A 24,752-nucleotide genomic window follows, 5' to 3' on the forward strand; every position below is an offset into this window, starting at 1 on the left:
TTTTAAGAATATAATTTATTATGTAATATATATATTATACTTTTTAGATTAGGTAAATATTTTAATAAATTATTATGGTATATTCACAAATGATCATATTTTAAAAATATTCCTATAATTATACGTATCAAGTACACCAATAATGTATAATAATCACTATACACATGATATTATTGTTTCGTGTAATAATTTATACTCAAAATGAATACTGACCGTAAAATGTCAACCATTTGAACATCCTTAAAATATTTTTATTACATCATACAATATATAGTACATATTACGCACATACTATGATAAAACCTCCAGGATCACGAGAATATTTCATATAGATCTAACAGAGAAAGTGCTTGAATTGAAAAAATCTCTATTTATCTGGCACTCGGAACTGGTTTCCTCGTATTTTATAAAAAATAACAACACTCTAGGTTTATGCGATAATTATGTATATAGTAATTATTTTATATTACTTATATTGGTATTTAGTTTTGTATTGTGATTTAGCAATAAATAAAAAACAATATAGGTTCTCATATATTTATATAGTTACCAATATTTTTTATTATTATATTATTGTATTAAATATAGCCCAACATTTTACTTCAGATTATAATTGTACGACCAGAAACGAAGTGGGTCATGGACCCATTTTGGCGTGCGTATCTATTTCTATATCTAAATATGTTATGTATCTACACCTATTTAATATTTATTGAGCAATTTTGACCACCAACGAATTGAATACGTTTAAGTTGTCTCAAAATCTGTTGCGGCTTTGCAGTTGCGATCGTGGGCGGACAGCACAATAGTCGTGGTGCACTATCATACACGACAATCGATAAGAATCGAAAAAAAATCAAAATTCATCGGTTTAATAATCTCGATTTTATATGTGCATATATAACTTATTGTGTTTTTGACAGGTGTTTATTATATAGTTGTATGCTCTAACCAACACTCATCATATGGTTTGGGATTTTATAATAATAAGGTACATATGCCGTATTGGAAGATAAAAAAAACATAATATTTCAAATGAATTATATAGTTTCGTGTTAGAAAATATTATTGTAATCAGAATTCATATAATTATTATATTAATTAATTGAGAATCTTGCATAAGTTTGAGGTCAGGGTTGTTTTTCTGTAAGGAAAATTATATATGTCGTCCAAATTTACTATCACTCGAAACGTGTATATACATAACATGTATATACTCGTTACAATTTTTTTTTTTAAATTTAATAACTGATTGTTCATGATAATCATGATATTATTTTATATTTATAATTCGTACCTTAAAATCTATAATATATGTACAATATTTATTCTTATTGAATCGTTCATCAATCGTGTAAATTGTCTATGTATAAGTATGTAATTTCAACTGCTATTTAAATTTAATCAATATAATATACTGTTTCTGATACTCCTATAATACCTATTATAGTGTGTTTTTTTATAAATAATAAATTAATTTATGTATATCAATGTAATATAAATAAAATAATTTATTAGGTATTATATTATAATATATTATGGAATATATATAGATATTTATAAATGCATATTGTCAATTACTGAATTACTGCAAAATATAACTTAACTATGTTTACATTGTAAACAGAGAGAACAAATAAAACATGATAAAAAAGCAAGCATCGACTGTTACTTAGGAGTAAGGATCATTTATTTATTTATGTAAAATATAAAACCATTGCAAAACTTGTTGTGTATACCGTTACAAAATGTTTTTGAAATTTATGTAAATCTTATACTTTAGCAGTTAAATGTGCGTATATTTTAAAGGCTACTTTCATCTCTTTATTTTTTTATCTCCCTATACCCTCTCGTAAACAGTTTTAACTTTCACTAATTTATATTATTATTTCCAATTTCAACTGAAAATGCTTAGCTCATTTAAACATAATGCATTCCAAAAAGCTTTTTCTCTTATAATTTTCTAGTTTTACGGAGTTAATCAAATAAAAGCATTCAAGAGAAATAGTATTTTATGATTAATGGCAATTAAGTCTAAATGCTTAAAAATTAATTGTTTTTTTCCTTTCTATAGCGCTCATTTGTCATTAGTTTATTTTCAAACTGAAACCATATTCCATGTTTTTAGTCGACTATATAACTATAAATAATAATATTTGTAAATATGTGAAATTATTTATTTATATTTAATTATATTTGATTAATACGTATTAATTATTATTTTATAAAATATTTTAACAATGTTGGGAAAATATAATCTTTTATAAAAAAAAAGTAATTCTTAATTGATTTTAATATTAGGTATATGCAAATTTACAGTCTCCATCTTTATAACCTTATTTTAACTAAGGAATTAAACAATTAAACAAATTATAATTCAGTTTATAAATTCCGGTTTATAATTGTTGAGTATTAAAATTAGGTTTATTTCATAATATTCCTGTCTTTAAATTTATGATGCTTGTTTTAAGTACTTATTCATATAATTTTATCATATTTATTTGAATATTATTTTTTTAAATTACGTACAATTATAATAAGATCGGCTGTTACTTCCGCTTTTTTTATTTATTGCTTTATATTCATATATATTATATACCCATATATTACAATAAATTATTTATGAGTCTTTCAAAATTCAAGAAAACAGAAAATTACGGTTAAAAATGATATAAACTGTACTATGAACAAAATAGATTAAATAGTATTGTCATTACTATGCTCACATACTATTTGAGTTAAGTTTAATTGAAAAACAATTGTACTGCACGCGAATCTCGATTTTTGATTATAGTATCAAGAATCTATACTGCTTGATGACATTTTTTTTTTTGGAAGATGATCAAAAATTGATATTATGGGCCACTACTATTAACTGTAACTTATAGCTGCTTACTTATACTTCATGGTTATCCTAAGGTTATAAATAGTTTTATATACACATATTTCAATATAGTTCACACGTATATATAAACACGTAGCTATTATTATACGTCATGATAACTACTATTAGTGTATTTAGATGTAATGCTTATATATGTTCATAATCTAAATATAATAAAAATAAAATATCTGTGTAGTTATACATGTATAATATGTGCCTATGCCGTGTGTAATTACCACGTCGTCACTGGGTTGTCGGCGGCACCCGGCAGTGGGAATAAACTGTACCCATACATATACGTATAGTATGATGTTATGTAGAGACAGTGAGCGGTAAAATAATAATTATTATTAATATTAAAAAAATGCGTCCGATCAGCCCAGCCAACAGGGACAAGACCAGCCATGGTTATCCTCTTGTATAGAGTTTTGAAAAATACACCCGTCAATTCGGTCTTTTTCGGGGCTGCCGCCGGTGCTGGTATACGGCGTGCGGCGTCCGTATCCATCACAATGACGGCGGCGGCGGCGGTTGCGGAGGTCGTTCCCTGCACGGTTGGCCGTAAATCATCTGCGGCGTGAGAGATGTGCGACGTCCATTTTTGATTTATCATCAGATGCGGGACGGGGAAATTGAAGAGGAGAAATGAAACTGTTTAAAAAAAAATAATAAAAATAGGTATACATACATAATAAAAACGAGTACGGGCCAATAATAGTAATCACTAATCATAATTGTAGTAATAATAATAATAAAATAGATACAATGCATCAATGCGTGTGTACCCCCAGGCGCAATGGGTCTAATTTTGCCAGGTATACGCCATATATAGGTGCATGAACTGGCACCCCAGTCACCCCCGTTTTCTGCGAATCGCCCTCATTCAAACCGGTTGGCGTTATAATAATGCATAGAAGAATGTACACATGACAATATAATCTGTTCACTGTTCAGTCTCAATGCAAACGTCCAATTTTGTGTTATATCTCTTTTGAAAAGAAAAAAGCAGATTGCATTATTATATGGATACCTATAAAGAAACTCAATTTTTTTCTTTTTAAGTCACACCTTTTCGTCGTAATATTTTTTTTCACAATAAACATTTTTTAAAAGTATTATTATACTTATTTATTATTATATAATAAAAGTTATAGTCTTATAGACTTTATTAATGTTACACCGTTATGTTATTTATGTGATTATTCTTTTATAATATACATTATACAAAGTATCAAAAACGTTTCTTTCTATAATATCATTATTGTTTCCATTATTAATTTAATATATGTACATTTTTTTTAATAGTAATTATAAATTACTGGTCGACAGTTTGTTTAATTATCCTGGTTTATACATCTGTTTTTAAATTGATTTTGGTTGAGACGTGTAATTTGTATGAAATATTTTCTAAAAATCTTGAATTCATTGGTAAAATATTATATAATATTCAGTTGAAATTGTTTTACTTAATAATTTCAAATTTCAATATTAAATCATATTTTAAATAAAGCGATATTACTATGCTCATATTTAATCAACAGTTTATATTCTATTGTTGTATACATTTATACGTAATGTTTAAATTGTTTGTGTGTTTAATGTCTATTTAATATTAATTCTTTTATAACATTATTATCCATCGATAAATAGTTTGATATTTTTCAAAAAACAATTTCATACAATAATAATATTTTTATCGTTATATCGATAGGTACGGTGATTGTTTTTATACTTATCTATAGCTACAATATTTGTGTGAGTCGATCGATATACGTGTATACGACAATATCCATTAATAAAAAATCATAATAATAAGTACTTGGTACGCATTTGCACCAGAAAAAGAACATGCAGTAGGTACACATAATACATATATTATATTATATCTACGTTAAATAGAACACGTGTGCAGGGGACTGATGCAACGACCGACGTTCATTGAAATAATAATCTCGGTGGTTTTGGAAAAAAAATATGATGATAATAATAAATTAATTTTAAACTCGGTTGCACGTATTACTGCAGGAGATGACGTACGAGATCGGAATAGACGAACGTGTAGAAGGGTATATAAAAAGAAAAAAAGTAGTCTATATATTGTGAGTGGACTTTGACGGTCGAAGAGCGTTTGAAACGTAAAAAGCCGAGCACGTTTTATAAAAATACAGGATAACTTCGAACTGGTTTACGTGTAGGTACGTATATTAAATTCGCGATTGTTATCTTGCATAGAAATAGAGAGAGAAACATTTTTTAGATGAACATAAATGTGACGTCATGCGTGTTTTTTTTTTGTCGTGTATACATTATTGTTGTCTTTGAGAAGTAATTCCGATTCAGATTCTGTGGCCCATTCACTCGCCGCTCATTTCGGATTCTAGTCGCGTTTTTCGAGTTTCTGTTTCGTTTGCGTCGCCACTACCGCCTCTCCTTCGTTGTATATACCGCCACCAATCCTAATATATATATATATATAATACATACACTGTCGTATTCGGGATCAGATCTTTTGTGGGACAGCTCTTAGTTTATACGCATGTATATATCGTGTATATATGTATATAATAACAATAATAATAAAAAAAATTAAGAATATATTATAAATGTATACATTCAAAAAAACCACCTTGGCTTATATTCTGTGATATGGTGATATAAAACCAGAACACATTGTGATAATATGGGATGTGTATGGAAAAAATGTTTATGAACAGTGAACACTCTCTATGAATTTTTTGGTTTTTCATGAATTTCTACTTTTATTATTAAAAATAAAAATTAATAAAATGCTCGTTGACGCGACGATTACGTGCATATTTTATATAGTATGTACGTGTATGTTAGGTAGGTATGCCTACGCGTATTATAGGACACATATAGGTAATACGACGTATATCGTCAGCAGGACGTGACGCTGAGTTAACCACGCGTGCTTGCAGTCGTGGGAGAACTGCTTTTAAAGACCGTCTTTTATTCGAATGAGAGTCGGTTAAAGATTTAAATTCAAAATAAAAAAGATTCAATCCGTTTTCTCCGCGAGCCAGTACATACTTGCCAAACAGTAGTATTATACCTTTATATTGCAGTCAATAACGCGAGTCGCATACAGAATATTATATATATCGTTTATAATATGAAACTTTGATCGGTGTCGTCGTGATATTTACTGTAGTTACCTAATAATATAATAATATATCATATGAAGTCATATTATATATACTATAGTATCGCGTTTTGTTCTATGGATGTGATTATTCTAACTAATAATTACTTACTATTATATTATATATATGTATGTAAAAGTATATATTATGCTCATTTTAGCTACTTATAAGTATTATCTACGTGTTTGATGGGTTGTTTAATGGAAAAAAATAAAAATTGAAAAATAACGAAATGAAAAAAATAAATACCTATGTTTAAAATACGCGTGCGAAATAATGAATAAGCAAATGATAAATTATTATTTTTTCACAATTATAGCGCGTATATACCTATTATAATAATAATATACATATTACGTATGTAATATATTGATTTCCTACGCGATAAGACTATACGCACGTGAGCATCGTGTAAATTATTAGCGCCGGCACAACGGCGACCGGTTGAATTCGTGTTCTCGACGGTTATACCTATGTACAATATATAGTATATTCATACCTAATTACCTAAATTTTAATTGATAAAAACGAATAATTAAAATTAAATTGTGATTCCTGGAATTGCTATGCGGTTCGTATAGATTATATTATTATTTATACATCTCGTATAAAGTATATAACCTCGAAGTCCGTTATCTATCGATTAGATAAGAACGTCCTAGTCTCCCACGGCACGTTTACAATATATTTTATACTGATGTGTGATGTTCCATGTAGACTATTATAAGTATACGTAGAGTATTATATTTTATAATAAGGATCCGTTATAATAACGTTTGGTTAAAGTGTTGGCGATTCGTGACGTGACGTCAACGTTATATGCACTATGGTTAACTTAGACGTGAATTTAAAAATAAATAAAAATTATATTATTCTTCTAAGAATATTAATGTATGTGTAGACCAATGATTAATAATTTTTGTTTTTATGTTTCAGGTAAGAGATCCATTTTCAAATAATATAAATATGTATTATATTTATATTATAGACATTATATTAATTTGTCTACTATGCCAAGCTGTAAATCTGTATTCGTTTTTAATTAAGAACATTTTCACACCGTACGTACTATATTAATATTATTATTATTTAGACAATAAGTTTCAGATAACACTGAAAGGTTAAATTAGGCTGTATATATAGGAACATTTTAATTAGAATGCGTGTACGCTTGGCCTCAGTTGATCGTTGGACGTACGCCGTGCTTTATCTCGGCGCCATGTCTGATATGATTTTTCCAAAGAAATCCGTAATCTGCAGACGAACTTCTTCGTTTGATTTGTTGTTATATTTTTGAATACAACACGAAATTTCAATGCATGAGTTTCAAAGGCCACGGCGAGTACATAGCAGCGCATATATATATACTTATTACTTATATAGTGCATGGTACAGGACGATTCTCTCGACCTTGGTTAAATTTCTTGGTCGAATATTTTTTTAACACGTTTTACTAAAATATGAGTACCTATATATATAATTGCCATTGATATTGTATTAAACGAAAAAATAGTCGTTGTTACATGGTTATTAAATGCGACCATTGTGACACCTGCCCGATCGCTGCATGGTGCATCCCGCCGTGGAATGGATAAAGATATTTTATTATTGGCGTGTTATACACACACTACACAGTAAACCTATATGGCTTTATCGTATACCTACCTACAATATGTACATTCTTGGAGCTATTGGCGTTAAATGTTGATAAATGTACTTTAATGGCTGTTTTGAATCCACTGTTAATCGTTTTATTGTACTTCTAGTATAAGATTGTCGAAAAAAAATGCAATTTGAACTCATTGTCCTCGTTCCGCGTGCTTATTTTAGCCTTAGTCCACAGTCGGATAATATAATAGTTTCACTGCAATAAGTTAATTTATTATTTATATATATATAGGTGTAATAAAGAGGTGGGTTTTATGTACTACTTATTATATTGTATCGGGTTGAGAGGCTGTTCGAAATAATTGTTGCATTCTTTATTATTATTATCAGTTTTTTGCTTTTTATTTGTTGATTTGACCCAACAGTATACGCAAGTCTACTTCTTCTTTTCACAAATTATATCAAATTACAAACACGATGTGTTTTATTCGAATCTTACGATGGTTATAAGTGTGCTGCACATTACGCTTAACATCTATGCGTATACATCTTAAACTCCTGTATTATTATGTTTCATAAACTTATAGACACTATAGACACTACATCAATTAAATTTAATTTAATTTTAGCGATGCACACGTCTATAATGATTTAAAAACTCAGTTTCAGTAATCGGTTATGATGTTTAAGCTTATCTCTTTTAGATAAAAAAAAAGATTAAGATATTAAATACATATGTGTTTTAATAATAATATAAGTAGAATAGGACTCTAAATAATAAATTATAATGAAAGGAATATGTTAAAATATATGAAATAATATTTAAATTAAAAATATTTTAATAAAAGCGATTTTATCTAAATTTACACATTTATCTATACTAACCAATAATAATTGTAAACTATGTATTATTATATACACGAAGTTAAATATTTATAAAAACCAAAAAATAAGATAAATATTGTTAAAATATTTTACTATACAGCACGCGTATAATATATCCTTACTTGTATATTTTTTAATATTTTTAGCTAGGTATATATATTTAGGTACGAACATATTTGTAAATTCACAAATATATTTGTTTATATAAAATATTCCATTCGTTTAAAGTTATATATTTTCTTACATAAAATACTGCATGCATGTTTGCTGTGGCATGCACAATATTTGAATTGCGTCTAAATGAAATTTATAAACGATGTATAATATTGTGTATAAAAGATACATACCAATAATACTTTCGAAATGCGATCACGTGACTGAGAATTCCGTTCGTGATTATACACAACGAATACAATGACTATTTTCCATGTGCTTCGCGGTTTACTTGGAATAATAATACTTATTATTTTTATCAAAGCAATTCGATTGCGTTTTGGAAAATGCGTTGTTTGCATATTGAAAAATAATTTATAATTACTTATTCCGAGTTCCAACACCTATAACGTGGTCATCGTTGTGCCCTTTGCATACACGCATTCTATAATATTACAATATATAATTTGCAGCTTTACGGTTGGCCGATGAAAACCACACTGCCGAATTGATAGCTAAACGTTGTGCTTTGTTTGAAAATCGCGTAAATGTACTGGTTTTTAATTAAAAACGAAATAAAAAAAGGTTCATTTTGTTGTAGTTTCATTAATATGCATGTATACATTACACGTACTCAGTAATTATATCCGGAAGTAGGAACACGCTCCTATACGTTTGTGCGTCATAACATTTTTTTATACGATTTTTACATATTTTTCGTTGCTATGAAAAAATTATATTTGTATCAGGTTTAGCTTATTTATTTATTCATTTTTATTTTTTTGACTGGTCAATAAATGCGCGCAATCCACCAGCCCTCTAAATTGAGCTACACGTGCAATTTTATAATGCAAATAATATAATATATATATATATATATAAATATTAATATTAATATTAACGTTGAATAATTATCATAAAAAATATATATATATAATTAATCAATAAAACTACATTATCGTCATCGTTCCTACTCGTATATACCTGTAACACTGTACACTTTACCAGATAGAACCGTGGATATATTTAAGTATCTTAATTTGTTAAATGTCTTACTACATTTTTTGATAGTTATTTATTATTTTTTTAAATTCTATGCCAATGATATCGTTTTGTGTTTCGTAAATGCTGCTGAATGTAAATACAACATAAGATAACATTTTAAACGTAAAATTATTTTGAAAGCTTTTATTTTCGTTACAAAACAACATTTAAAAACTCTATATTTTACTTTTATATATTATCAGATCTCAAGTTGTACATACTTTCTTATTTTATACTTCGATTCTTCGAAAATAATATTTTTTCTGATTATTTCAAACATCAAATTATAGTAATAAATTAATTATTTGTATTTACCATTTTAATGAGTAGAGTTGAATGTTAAAACTTTAAATAAATATTTATAAGTTTGGTATAACTTCTTATCTATTTGAAATTCGATTTTTGTGTATAAAATATTTAAAAAATACATTCTTTATCAGTATATAAAATTAAATGTATATTATTATTAAAAATAACGAATAAAATACTTATAAAAATATAATTTTGATTTTGATTTTAATTAAATTATTTTGTAATGACTTCTAATACATATTATTACGTAAAATAATTTTCAAGAAATATATATATGAGTTGCTTAAGTTGAAAGAATCACCCTGTATATCTATGTTTTATATATATTATTATTTATATCGATTCTGTGTCGTGCGTGTTACGAAAACCGGATTTTCTCGTGTACGGGACACGAAACCTGCCGTACATTGACGTCACGTCAAATTTTGCAATAAACAAAATATATATTTTTTTAGTAATAAAAAAAAATTATCAGTCGTAACGGTATTATGTGTATACGCAATTTATTATATTATTTTGTTTAATCAAATTATCACTACGAGTTGTTTGTTTTTAGATTTCGGTTTGTAGAGTATTAAATTACGTCGGATCATTAAATAGACCGACGCGATAACGTTAATTGATTATTATAGAATCTACAGTCAAAAATTTATTATGGTTTTTTGTTTCATAGCTTAACCAATTAATTAATTTGATGATTACGATTTTTATCATAATTTATCGCCTTTATAATATAGTGTATACTGTATACATATATGCTCATTTAATGTTCGACAAGAGCAATATTTTCTATTTTTTTATCGCAATGGTATACAGTTAGATCGTATAGTCAGTCAATTTGCCAAGGTTTATAAAAAATTATTTTTTAAAACGTTTTTCAACGACTCAGTGAAGAGTAACCGTAGTAACCGCGCGTATGATCGTCCGCCGGTGCAGTTCGTGTTAGTCGAAACATTTTTAAAGAAGAAAATATGCGACGTCTCAGCAAATTTTAAATTCAAACGATTAGGAAACATCGAGGACACGGTAAGTCAGATGCAAGAGGAGGACTGGTTATGTAATTCGTCGCACGCGAATGTTGAGTATCGTCATCGGCTTAAAAAGAGATACATTGGGTGGCGAGTCCTTGCTTTTTTATGAAACCACATAAATAAATTAAGCATAGAAAAAAATCATAAAAATGATAAGAATAAAATAAACAGCAGTTAAAACCCACTGTTACCACCGCAGGCCATAAAAAAGAAGAAGAAAAAAACCAAAAACATTATAATATTATAACAACGTTTTATGTACGCTCGTCACGTCATCTCGTCCGTCAATCCGTTATACACAAAACAACGGACGAAATCGTGTTGTCCCGTTTTCTCTCTGTATAGTAGTAATAATAATACGATGATGTATGCATAGTATTATAATATGTCCACTACACGTTTTAATATAACTTTTTTCGTAGTCGGTCTGATATTATATTAAAATATTATATTAGTCAACGGGTTTATTTTTTCGGAGGATTTTTATTCGTTATCTCGCTCGTCGAGGGCACGCGCGCGTACACAATCGCACAAAATCGACATTGCTGATTCAAAATTAATATATCGTTTATTCTCTCTCTTACTACATACAGCACACACACACACAAACACGTATATACTCATCTAGTCAACAGTCACGTTGCAGCCGGAGTCGTATTTAATTGACGTCCGGATGATTTATTGGCTGCGCGCCATCGGACTTCGATTACGATAAACCTCCGGCGGTAGGTAGGTATAGGTATCATACACAACGCACACTGCAGTGCAACACATTATAATAATAACAGTAATACGCCGCACGTTCTATCGATATTTTATTACAATGAAAAACGTACTAAATATATATGTATATATCGTCATCGTCGTCGTCGAATCTCGCCCTTTTTGCGTTCGTGCAGCCTCTCGATTTATTTGGCACCACCCCCGTCCTTTTCATCCCCTTTACCAACCCGTATTAGGTCTTTATCGTGGATTATTGGCAAATCAGCTTTCAATGCACAATACAGCAATCGCACATATTATTTACAATACAGGGTTTTAAGTGATTGTATTACATTTTATTTCACTAGTCTATAGTCCATCGCAATAAATATATCGTTCTCGTTATTATATTGTCTACGCAATATATTAATCATTTGTTATACAGTATCTTGCTTCTATTATACCGCGTGTCATATTATTGATGTCATCTCGCGCAATCACGTATTTACAATCGCTGATATAAAATAATAATATTACATTATATTTCACGTGTTATCCATTTCCTCTTCCCCGGTAATAGGTATGTACGAGTATAACTCTTTTATTTATTACGTTTTATTAGTTTTCATCGGTGTGATTTTTAAACGTATACTACATCACATCGATATCGGTCGGTTATATCGTAGGAATAATTGAATGCAAACAAACATCATATAATAGCCGTTTTTTATATTGTTCTATTAACAATAACTTGTTTTTGTACGTCCTTCCTGTTCCGCCGTTTATATATAAAATGTTTCCAAATTTAAAAAACTTATTAAGTATTTTAAATTACTGTTTTGATCCATTTCTCGTATTAAAAAATATCTAAACTATAATAACGTAATCTGCAATATAATATATTATTATTTTGTGGAATTAACCTTTGGGGGTTTTATAGTTGTTTATATTAATTATACTAACTTATAATAATTCAAGTAAATTTATTTTTATTTTAATGTTTTATAATGCATCACAATATTATTTTGCAGATTTTACAATAATAGAACTGTATATTACAAAATATTTTTAATGTAATTTGTTGACTTCATCACCAAATTATCACTTGGATTTTAGATTTAAACCTGGCGAGACTGTCCATGAATGTTCACAACTTTTAACAATTTTAATAATCACGTGATTATACTTTTTAAAGACTTTTGAAATATAATAATGATGGTTTTTTTTTCCGATAGATAATATATTTAGCACTGTGCCATCTTATACTCTTATACAGTACCTATTCTCAATTATAAATTTAAAAATTAAAATATAAAATACTTACGCTATTGTTTAACTTACTGACAATTGTTAGTAAATAATTTTGATTAGTGTGGTGTTTAAATAATGATACTTTATATTTTGTAAGTTCATTGTTCGATTATTGATTATGTACATCCAAATAACTCAAAATTTAAATTTTATCGTTGATCATTATATAAGATACAATCTAACATTATTATAATTTGTTTTATTGAAATTATTGATACATATCATCATAAATCATTTGAAAAATAATTAAGTAAGAAACTCCGTATACTGTAGCCGTTATTGTAATAATATTATTAGACTATTACTTATAAAAACTCTTCTATTACTATTATATTACAATAAAGAACCGAGGTTTTTAATACAAACGAAAAAAAATCTGCATTTGTTATTTGAATCGTATAATGTACATATTTTTATTTACGAATGCGTTAATTGATTAATGGTGTGTATTTATAAGGTTTATAAGGCCTTCTGCTACACTAATGGAATGTTTACATATGTACTCATCTGTTAAACTATAACTGTATGCACAGTATTTAGGTATAATATTAAACTATGGAGAATATTTTTTGATTATAAAACCCAATTTTAATATTAAATACTATGAAAAAAATTAAGTATATGCAAATTAAAACATAAATGTGTCTGTGAAAAGTTCCTTTATATAAAATAATTGAATTTGAAAATATTAATTAATACAATTTTAATTTTTGTAAATAATTATTGAAAGAATAAATGTTATTACCACAACGTATATAAGGTTTGGGTAATAGCCAATAGGTGAAAAAGGTGTGTACGTAAAATGCACAACTTATCAAAAACTGGGACCGAAGTATGCATACGTAGTACGTACATAAATATTGTCGGCTGAAGCATATTATATATCTTATCTCAAATCAAACACGCATGTCAGTAAGTTAGTCGTTGTAGGATATATATCTATAATAGCGCGTAATGATAATGGTGTGTAATAAATATTGTTGTTGCAAACGCATTGCACGAACGATTTGTTTACTTAAATTACATTGTTTTACTGTATAAAATGTGCATCATGGTGTTATTAATACTATTAGCGCATGTAAGACACGATACGTACAATGATTTTAGTAATAAAATTATGATACGTCAGAAATAATTAAGAACAAAAGCCACGCAGATTGTCGAGTCGACAACTTTTGGTCTGAAACATTTCACGAAAGAGGGTGTTAAGCCTTGGGGAATTAACACTGTTAACAGCAGTATAGATTTTTGCGAGTGCCCCGCGGGGACGCATGTATGCAGTTGTCTTGTATAAGATTTTTATTTAGCACTACCTATAATGTATAATATATAATATCGTAACTGTGACTTAATGCAAAACGATCAAAGACGTGGTAATTCTATCGTAGTCGTTTATATTATTAAATTATAGTTTATCAAACTATCTAAGTGCTTATATGTATTTATAGTTGCGATCTAATTTATTGATAGATAATTTTGTACACATAATATATAACATAGGTATTGCCCGTCGTGCTGCATAGAGAGCAAGTGTAGGATGCTGTTTATTATATAGTTAGGTATATGAAATGAAGAGTGAGGGAGAAACACAGAGAGCACTAAGGAACAACACTGTACCTATATATAGTGTAATAATAATAATAATATAACGTCGCGTTAATAAATTTATGATCGTTAATTACACGACACTCAGCAACATCCCTTTTGATTTATTGTATGGAAAAATTATTTCACTTGTATGTATACATATTCGCGCAATATCTAATAATATATACCTAACCGGTCATTATTAACGCGTGTGCGTGTTCTCGCAAAACGTCAGAAAAACCTTGACAAGACATCTCGGCTAGCACGTTTAACACTTTCTTCACGACTATGTGCGATGCGTATACATTATCATGGCGCATAGATCGGAAATTCTAATCGAATTACTTAAAATGAATATTTGTCTGCAACGACTGTGGTGGTAATACACAATGAGCACTTTATTCACTAAAGAACACTTAAAAAATACGAGGTTAGCCTTAACTTTATAGTAAAAAACCTAAACCTAACCAATCCATTATCTCCACTTTTAATGTATAACTTGTACCAAATATCGAGTGTATCAGTAAAAATAATCACCCCCATTTTATATATTATAATAAAATCATACAAAAACATTTATACTGTATAGGCACTATGTACCGTTATATTGTCGGCGGGTGGGTAGGTATTATATTATAATATACAACAAGTAGGTACCTAATACTATGTATGTTTGTTACCGGTGCAAGAAACGCACGCGCAAATACGATAATGCCGCGATATGCTGGTGAGATCGCCTAGGCTTAGTAACAGATGTTACAGCAGAAGCAGCAGCAGCAGCAGTGCAATTGCATCGTTAAAATAGTGCGCGTATATTACAATACAATTAGGTACGTGTGCTGCAGTGGAAAAGCGTATACACCAGGGCGATATTGACCGGCGTATATTGTTATCATTATTATATACTCTATTATACAGGTATATGTGTGAATATAGGATATTGTTAAAATTAATAGCTATAAGAGTTACCACGATGGGTACCTGTATACAGGTACACACTGCTTGCAGCGGTACGCGTATTACGTATATTATAATATTATATTCTTTTAGTGCATGTTATTATATATATTGAAGCGTGGTGGTGACGGCAAGGTGGCAATTTGATTTGGCGGCGGAATGCGTGACTGCTACAGCGTTTTACGCCGAGGCGCACAGCATCCGATAGTAATATTTGTAATATAGTATATAATAGCTATAGTAGTAAAAATAGTAGTATAGTAGCAATAGTAGTAGTATTGGTAGTAATACTATTACACGTTACCTATATTATATGTAGAAAGAAATAATACAAGGTATATATTGTGAGTAATTCAAAGATCGGCAGACGATACGACGCCGCCGAGGGATGTATGTCTGTTCAATAGGTACCGCCGGCCAATTGTGTCGCATCCACGTGTGGTGACTGCTGCCGTTTAGGTCGAGCGTGAGTACGTAGTATGTACATATATTATATATATATATAGGTATAGGTATAAATACTCTCGCGCCCACGATAATCATCTCAACCTCCGATATTGTGGTTTAGCGGTCGCTAAACGCATTTACCGCGCGGTAATGGTCGTATTTTATTATAATATTTTATATATAATATAATATGAGATTATTATTATTATATTGACCATTTAAGGCGGCGTTATTATTCCGAATGACGCGCATATCGATCGGTCGGTATTTTATCCTGTCTCAAAACTGCGAGGACTCGTCGTATCAGGTCTCGCCCGCTAGAGGTTTTTTTCATACATTTACACCACTTTAAGTAGATATAATGTAGATCACAGATAGGTATGCGGATAAAAAGTTGCGGACGCTGTTTAGGGTGTATTTGTACCATTGGTCCGTGCCGTTTACAGCGATCACCCCTACGGCGGCAACGAAACATCTGCCGCGCGCGCCGGTGCATGTTAATACTACTTTATTGTATACATTGGGTAAGAGGTAGATAGACGGAGTGAGTGTATAAGAGGAAGAGAGATGCAGAAAATGGAACATGGTGCTGACAAGTCAGCGTATTTGCTTTGTGCCGATGACGAATGGTCTATCGAATCAGCGAAATTGCAATGCCGCCCAACCCCTCTGAGAAGAACGGATCCGACCAATCCAATATTTTTCTGAGGGACGGGGTTTAACTTGATTTGTACATCTCCAATTTTATTATTACATTGCTGTGATTTCATATATTAAAAAATAAATCCCTTCTGTCGACGAATAGGACTAATATTTTTCAGTACCTACTGCAGCATATTTACAAAATATACAATATTATATAATATAATATAATAGTACGAGCGCATATTATAAGAAATCGTCCGTTAGGTTCGATTTAGTTCAGTACCCATAACTACGGTATACAATATTATACAATAAAATAAATGCTATTTCTCAGATTAATATTTTAATCGGCTTCTTCGTGTTGGAAATCACTTTAATAACAGTAGATTTTTATAAACCTGTTATTCTAAATTCTATATGTATACGAGGTAGACTATTATGAAATGAGTATTATCAAATTTATTATTTTTGAAATATGTCGAATAAATATATTATATTTGTATCAAACGACTTTGGTAATAAAATATTCAAATATTCTTAATCTATAATTGAAAATTAAAAGTGAGATTTTACGTTTTTATGAACTAAACATAATATTTTATTAGTAATTTATTTTAAACTGTAAAGAGTAAATGTCTTTCACAGAATATCATGTTTTCTTGTCACACCGCGTCGTTTAGTAAAATGTTTTGATTACGCTTCAAGGTCTTCTATAGACCAGAGTAGAGTGTGGGTAGGTCGAATCAATATTTTTCGTTGGATTCTATATTTATTGGACAATTTAATAATATGTTATGGCGGAATATAAATCTCGGTAAAATGAGATCGTGTGTTATTGATACTGTGAAACGTATTAAATCGAGTAAAACACACGGTCGACAAATGTAAATCATTTCCGACGAGTAATGTTGAAAATTGCACCGTCATACAATATACTATTATTATATTTACCTATATGCGCTATAGCTTATAATAGCCGTACCAAAACTGTACACCAACTATAATACGAGAAATTTGTACAGTTTAATCATCAAGAGCTCTTCTGGTTCCCACGCATTAGTGTATTAAGATCTCGATACTTTTTTTTTCGAATATTTGAGGACAATTTTTTTTTGATATTATGATTTATAAATAGATCATTTGTGGTTAAGTAATGATATAAAATTCAACAAGTTCAGTTCCGTTAAATACTCTCATGGAGAAGAATAAACAAAAAAAAAACAACTTGTATTCGTTGTTTTCGAATATTTATAAATTACAATATTATAACGATATTCACTAAAATAATAAATATTTGAAAACAATTTATTATCTTTGTGATATGTATATTTTCGATTAATTTTCTATATTTGCGTTTTTTTAACATTGTTTACAATATTATATTTCCCTAGTTAGGTACAACTAGTAAGTCTATCGTTTGTGCGGAGTTATTTCGCTAAGAATTTAACTCGATTGTTCAATTTTTGGTTGTATTATCGCAACAATATCCCGCATTTTATCTCGGTTGTCTGTCTCATTAAGGTTATTGACTTTTGACGCTAACGGCTTTTCTTCCCGTAAACATTTTTGTATAATTTCCCCGGAAAGATTTGTTTGTTTATTATTTTTAACAATCGTATATGACCTGACGAGTGGCGTAGATTTATGATGGCCGGGTTACCATAGGAACTAGTTTGATTTACATAAATGTTATTTTTTCAAAAACCACATGGCCTGCCACCACTGCTGGTCATGTCATAGAGTAGCGGCCAATACAAATACAAGTCCGCGGTGTTTTCGTTTCCTGTTTTTGATGTAATATATATTACATGTATGATGCGTGCGAGTTCGAGCTGGGCGCTTCGTAGAGCTCGTATACATATTGTTAATTGGTATTACGTTAAAAAAATAGGCACGTGTATTACTGTTCAAATGCCGTCGTATTGCTGCTAGTATATACAGTAATAATAGAATATAAACTTATACTTACTCTGCACGAATATTATTATACACGATTCTATTTTTCCCGGACTTAACGACCTCCTAAATAGTTTTAATGAGCACAAGGACGGCGTTTAATAGAACCGAATGTTAAAACCAAACTCGTCGTGAAAAACATTGCGGGTAAGAGCCGTATGTGTACATATACTGCGAATAATAAACGGAAGAGGTGGATGAGACTGCATGTGGTCAGCGCAATAACAATATCATGCACGCAGTTGTATTCTCGTGGTGCATAACTAACGATTACGAATGCAAATCGTCGATATAGCTTAGTCACATGGCTGGATGTGACTTGTTAAAATACGTGTATGCTTAACGGCCGTTAAATTGGCCGGTTTCCAAAATACAGTTATAAGTAATAACATAACAAAATGACCCGTTTCTCAGCTGAAATATAGGTAGGTATAAAAAACTCCTATACCATACAGTATACAGAAGTACCTAAGTTACGATCTACATGCGCGCGCCACGTGATTAACCGTTTAATACAATACTCGTCATTGTCGGCCTCACAGAAACCCGCGCGACATCTAGACAACTAGATTATTTTGACTATTTGTTACGTAAACATAATATAACGCGTTATAATTATATATGGGTATATAATAATATGTAATATTCAAACACTGTAAAGTGACCGGGAAGCCGCCACAATAGTCGTAACGTAATTACAAGTCGTCGAGTCGTTGCCCACGGGCATTTTTACGGTGTTTGAATATTACATTCAGAGTCTGTAGTCTTACCGATTATAACATATTCACATTATTATTATTATTATTATTATATTGACAAACCTCTCACGCTTCGACTGTTTCATGATTTTAATTAGTCGCCTGCACTTGTAAACCTAATTCGGCTTCTATACTATATGTACATAACAATTTTATACTATTTGCCGCGGAATTTTCGTGAATATTCATTATACACGAGATATATTATTATTATTCTACCGCAATATCGCCTGCGTATTGTACACAACGACGTACCTATATATAATACTATTATATTATTATACAGTGGTATAGTTGCAGGCACACTACGATGTGTTTCTACAAGAAATGCGGATGTACCTTGGTGGGCAAGTGACGTACATACTGGCTATTAAGTAAATCGAGATACGGATGTCATTGTGTACTAAAACCTGGATAATGGGATCGGCTTTTTTATTTAATTTTGAAATAATTGTAAAATAAATTACTTATGAGTTATGACGCATCACATAAAATTGTCCAATATTACACACGCACGGCGCACTTTCTACAACAAAACAGTCGTCGATTCCACAAATAACTGCAGCGACGCTGCTGTCGAGTATATATAATATTATTATATTATTACTTATACGACGTGACGTCCTCGACAAAGGCCCACGATTAAATCCGATTGTCGGTGAATTTTGAATCTTTCTCTGTATGCGAGTGTGTGTGCATTTGCGTCAATGATTTACTCCAATTTGATTCCTATCGCGTGGACCGTATACACGCCTATAGTGCATGTGGCCCCCTCCTCATCCCTGTATACATCGTTGCCGCTGCCGCCACCGTCATCGTCGTCGTTGTCGTCGTCGTCACCACTACTTCACCCCATCGGCTTTAATAACAAAACCACTGACTGTGTGATAAAAACAACCTCCATAAATCATAAACGCAACGCATATACCGGTCGGCCGACCGAAAAAAAATCTCTTCTCCCACCAATATACGCGTATAATAATAATAATAATATGTATGTGAAAGACCCGTCGCATGATTTATATTTAATACATATACGCGCAGCTCTCATCATCATTGGTTTTTCAAACACACTGCAATCACTGAGCGTTGCAAATTGAGATGTTTTTTTTTTCGTATGCGTTGCTGTTGTTGCTGCAGCAGCACCCTGTATAATATTGTGTACACGATATTGTTGTATACCTTCGTATATCATATCATAATACACACCCGACGAGGGGTGTTCTTGGCCGGGGCAGGGCCGAGGGGATCCATCGCGTAGGGCACGCCCCTTGACAGGTATCGGGACCCTAAAAGTAAAAAATACCAACCTTTCTCGGCGTCTATATATAACATAATAATAACATGGCTTATTGATGTAACATCGTCGCGTACTATAACATTACTATTACCTGTATATTACGTATACCTACTCCACAGCAGTGCGTCAGACGGTTTTTTCTTAATATATTATTATTATTATGTATTATTACTTCGATCGTATGATAGCAAGTGATTTTTGGTATCCGACAGCGGTGTAGACGGTTTAGTGTTTTCAAGTAAGTTTATTTATTTTTTGTAACCTCTTTAAATACATAATATGTATTTTTTTGCATGAGCTTTTCAAATTATTATCGTCCGCCAGTCACAGCGCTGCACGTGTCATACCCTGCTGTACAGAATGCCGCGGCTTCATATTAAATTGCAGTATCGCGAACAAAACCATAACAAAAAGCTACTCGTTAATTAAGCCGCTAATTGTAAATGAAATTCTCCGTTGCTTTCGGTATACGAACACACATTCACAGTCTAGACTTTAGACGCCTCGTCGTATCATGTTTATATTATAATATATATACTTGTCTTGTTTTCCGTTTATGTATATTCAATGGCCAATGCTCGCCCGTATATAAAATACTGTTCATTTGTTCTGACCGAATAATTATTTTTTAATTGAATGTCTGCGTCTAACAGTGTTTGGCATCATTTTTTCTTTTAAAAACTACTCGTTCATTAGGTATTTTGAATTTTTAACGGCACAATTAAAGATGGAACGTTATACTCTTCCAAACTTATTTGCTTTTTATTTTTTTATTTCGTTTGGATATTTAACTCATTAATATAATATAATCCTATTTTATGACATCTTTCCAATGCCTCATTATATTGAAATTAATTTAATAGGAACATTTTTTGTGCATACTTTCATAGTATACACATTACACATCACTACATAAGCCCACGATACCATTATATGTTTATATTTCTTAATACACAAGTTGAACTTATTAAATATTTGAACAGAAAACTCTTAAGTTTCTATCCATTTGTGTATGTGTTATACCATAAAGGTTTAGTGTTTACAATTATATATAAATATAATACCTATTTTCAAATGGCAATCACATTTAATAAATATAAATGTTTTAGTTACTAATAAATATTTTATATTTTACGATTTAGGTATTATTTTAGATATACTGTCACTGTGTTTTCACATTCTTTTTAACTAATATTAGTTATTGTTTATGTTTGCAATATTCTTTTTAAACTATCTCAACATTAGTGAACAACGAAAATTACAGTAGTTTTTGATATAATATTATAATAGTAGGCTCTAAAATATAATCGGTCACGTGGTGAAATAATTACTTAAATTTACGTATCTCGTCCCACCGCACAAAACCGGTTGCACTAAAATTTCTCTCATACAAGTATTACAAATATTAGAACGCATTTCTTTTAGATCGCCGCCATGTGTTTGTGTGCGAGGTCCAGGTGCTTCCAAGTGTTTGCGACCTCGGGTCGCTAGAGGGTAATATCCCCTCCCCATAAACAGTTGTTGCCGATCTATCGTTTTTTCTTTTATAATATACATCTATTGAACTAGTATTCTGCAAAATGTAATCGTATAGCTTGTTGTACATACGCGATAATAGCATACAACAGACTGTGCAACAGACAGTAGAATATATAACGCTTAGACAAATTTTTTTTTTCTTGTATATACTATATAGTAAAACGGATAGGAATCTAATAGTCACGCCATTTCGCCAAGAGTTTCAAGAAACTTAAAGTCGTTGTAAACTATGCAAATTAAATTTATAAATTATAGTTCAATGCTATTATTACTCACAATTGTAATACTTTATTTAAAAAATATACCTTTTTATATCCATTTACAGTTTTTCACTATTATTCTAGTATAAAACAATTTAAATATATCCTTGAGTGTGTGAACGTATGTATATATATTATAATATATACTGTTAAGGAATTTCGCATTGTTTTATATTACCGATTCGATAACGCGGAATTATAATATTCCACGTACACTCGTCGCTTTTTATTTGAAAGTCGAAACGAATCGATTCGACGAATTTTTTAGTCTCGAAAAACCTTTCAATATCAATTAAACACAGTGTATGAACAACGATTGTTTTTCCGAGCGAACCATTCGACCATTAGCAGCGAGCAAACGTAGCAGTATTTCATACATGGCGGCCATATATTATATTTGCTGCGACCCTTATTGCATACACAGGCACATACTCACTCGAGCACACACACTCACACACACATACATGCATATATATATTATATCGTGTGTTGGCAAAAATCATGGTCCACCCAAACGATAAAGCAAGAACGCGCGCAACGTTGGCGGCAGCGTCGCGCTCGCGGAAAACTTCAAATTTCTGGCGCGCCCCGGACTATGTATCATTTCCGGTATACGGTATTTCGATAAATTACCAGATAATTTACTTAACCTCCCCCTCGTTGCTCCCTGCACACATGCACATGCACACTAACACATAATATTATATATATATTAAGTATTTGCTTGTGTGAGTGCGTTTGTGCGCAAAGACACGATGTCTGTGTATGTGCTTGTGTGGTTCGCTATATATATTATTATATATGGGCGGCCGATTCGCAAACGTGCGTGTGTATTGGACCGGATACGGGCGCGAGAAAGGTCCATGACGGTTTTTGACGTGCGGCGAAGATTTGTGGACCGTCCGACCTTTTGTGTGTCCCTACACTGCCGTATATACCGCCATACTACAGCGTGTGTATACTCACACATAAGCGCGTGCAAAGCTATTTTATGCTCTATACTCACGCATACACAGACACACATATACATATATGTAGGAAATACGGTTGTCGGTGGCGCTCTTTCTCAGGAGGGGGGATGTGTATATATATATATATTTGTACTCAAGTTGTGTGGTGAAAGCGAAGAGTTTCTGTGTATATCGCCTTCTCTTTATCCCTCTTTCTTTTTTTTTGCTCGTGCTACGCATGTACACAGGGTGAGAAATGCTTTTAAAACGACACAAACACCAATGCTTCTACCGTCGACCCTTTAAGTCGTCGTCATCCACGGTGTACACGGCACTTCGCCACATATACATAGTTGTTGTATTCGCAGCCCTTCTCAATAGAATACTACAGAACCACGCGTATACAATATCTCACTTTTTCTCACCCCCGAAACAAATTCCATTAGGTCGACATAAGCTTCATATGTATACACCTACTGACCCTCGTCGCGCACTCAGCAACCGATTTACCCATTGCCGATTTGTACGTAATTAATACACCACCGCTTTCATCGCTGTCAACAGTCATTTGTTTCTTCCCATGAGTTCTTTAAGCTCTTTTACCACTTTATATAATATACATAAATAGGTAGTCGATACACAGCTCTTGTGCGTATATATAGTAATTTCTTACCGCAGAAGTCCGAGAAGGGGAGAGATAACTGCACTACTACAGTATTACACTCTCATTATCCTCCATGCTTTATCATATATACTATATACTATATGTTCGAGAAATTTCAACTTACAAACATCCGCAAAACTTGTTCGTGCATGCAATTTTCGATTTATTATACTTGATGTGCTGTATTTTATACGGTTTTATTCTCTTCGTTCATATTAGTATAGGTACGTCGATATTAAAATAATAAAATAGTTTATCGAATCGCGAAGATTGCTTCAGGCTATACGGGTTAAACATATATTGTCATCGGTATTTATTCACGATTTAAAATAATCGTGTATATGTATAAAAAGTATTATCTTTTTTAAAGTCATGCCGTTGCTATGTGTATTTTCGTTGATGAAAATGCCGTATTTTGCTTGTAACTGCTCGTGACGCAATTTATCATCGCGACTCTCGCGGAAGATAAATTGCAATACACAGTTCGGTGCGTTCAACCGAAAACCCTCGATAAGCCGCTAAAATCCTATTTCGCGTTACCCGTCGATGGAGGAGGGTCCTACCAAAAGGAGAAAGACATTTGTATTTACACTTG

The 24,752-nt window shown here is 31.1% G+C and overlaps 1 protein-coding gene across 3 annotated transcripts in view; it reads left to right on the forward strand.

The window, feature by feature from the left end:
- Window positions 1-24,752, forward strand: part of LOC113554418 (homeotic protein antennapedia-like) — a 153,705-nt gene that overhangs the window by 44,317 nt on the left and 84,636 nt on the right. The gene's annotated exons all lie outside the window — the stretch shown is intronic.

The sequence above is a fragment of the Rhopalosiphum maidis genome, chromosome 2, assembly GCF_003676215.2.
Source record: "Rhopalosiphum maidis isolate BTI-1 chromosome 2, ASM367621v3, whole genome shotgun sequence".
Taxonomy (NCBI): Eukaryota; Metazoa; Arthropoda; class Insecta; order Hemiptera; family Aphididae; genus Rhopalosiphum; species Rhopalosiphum maidis.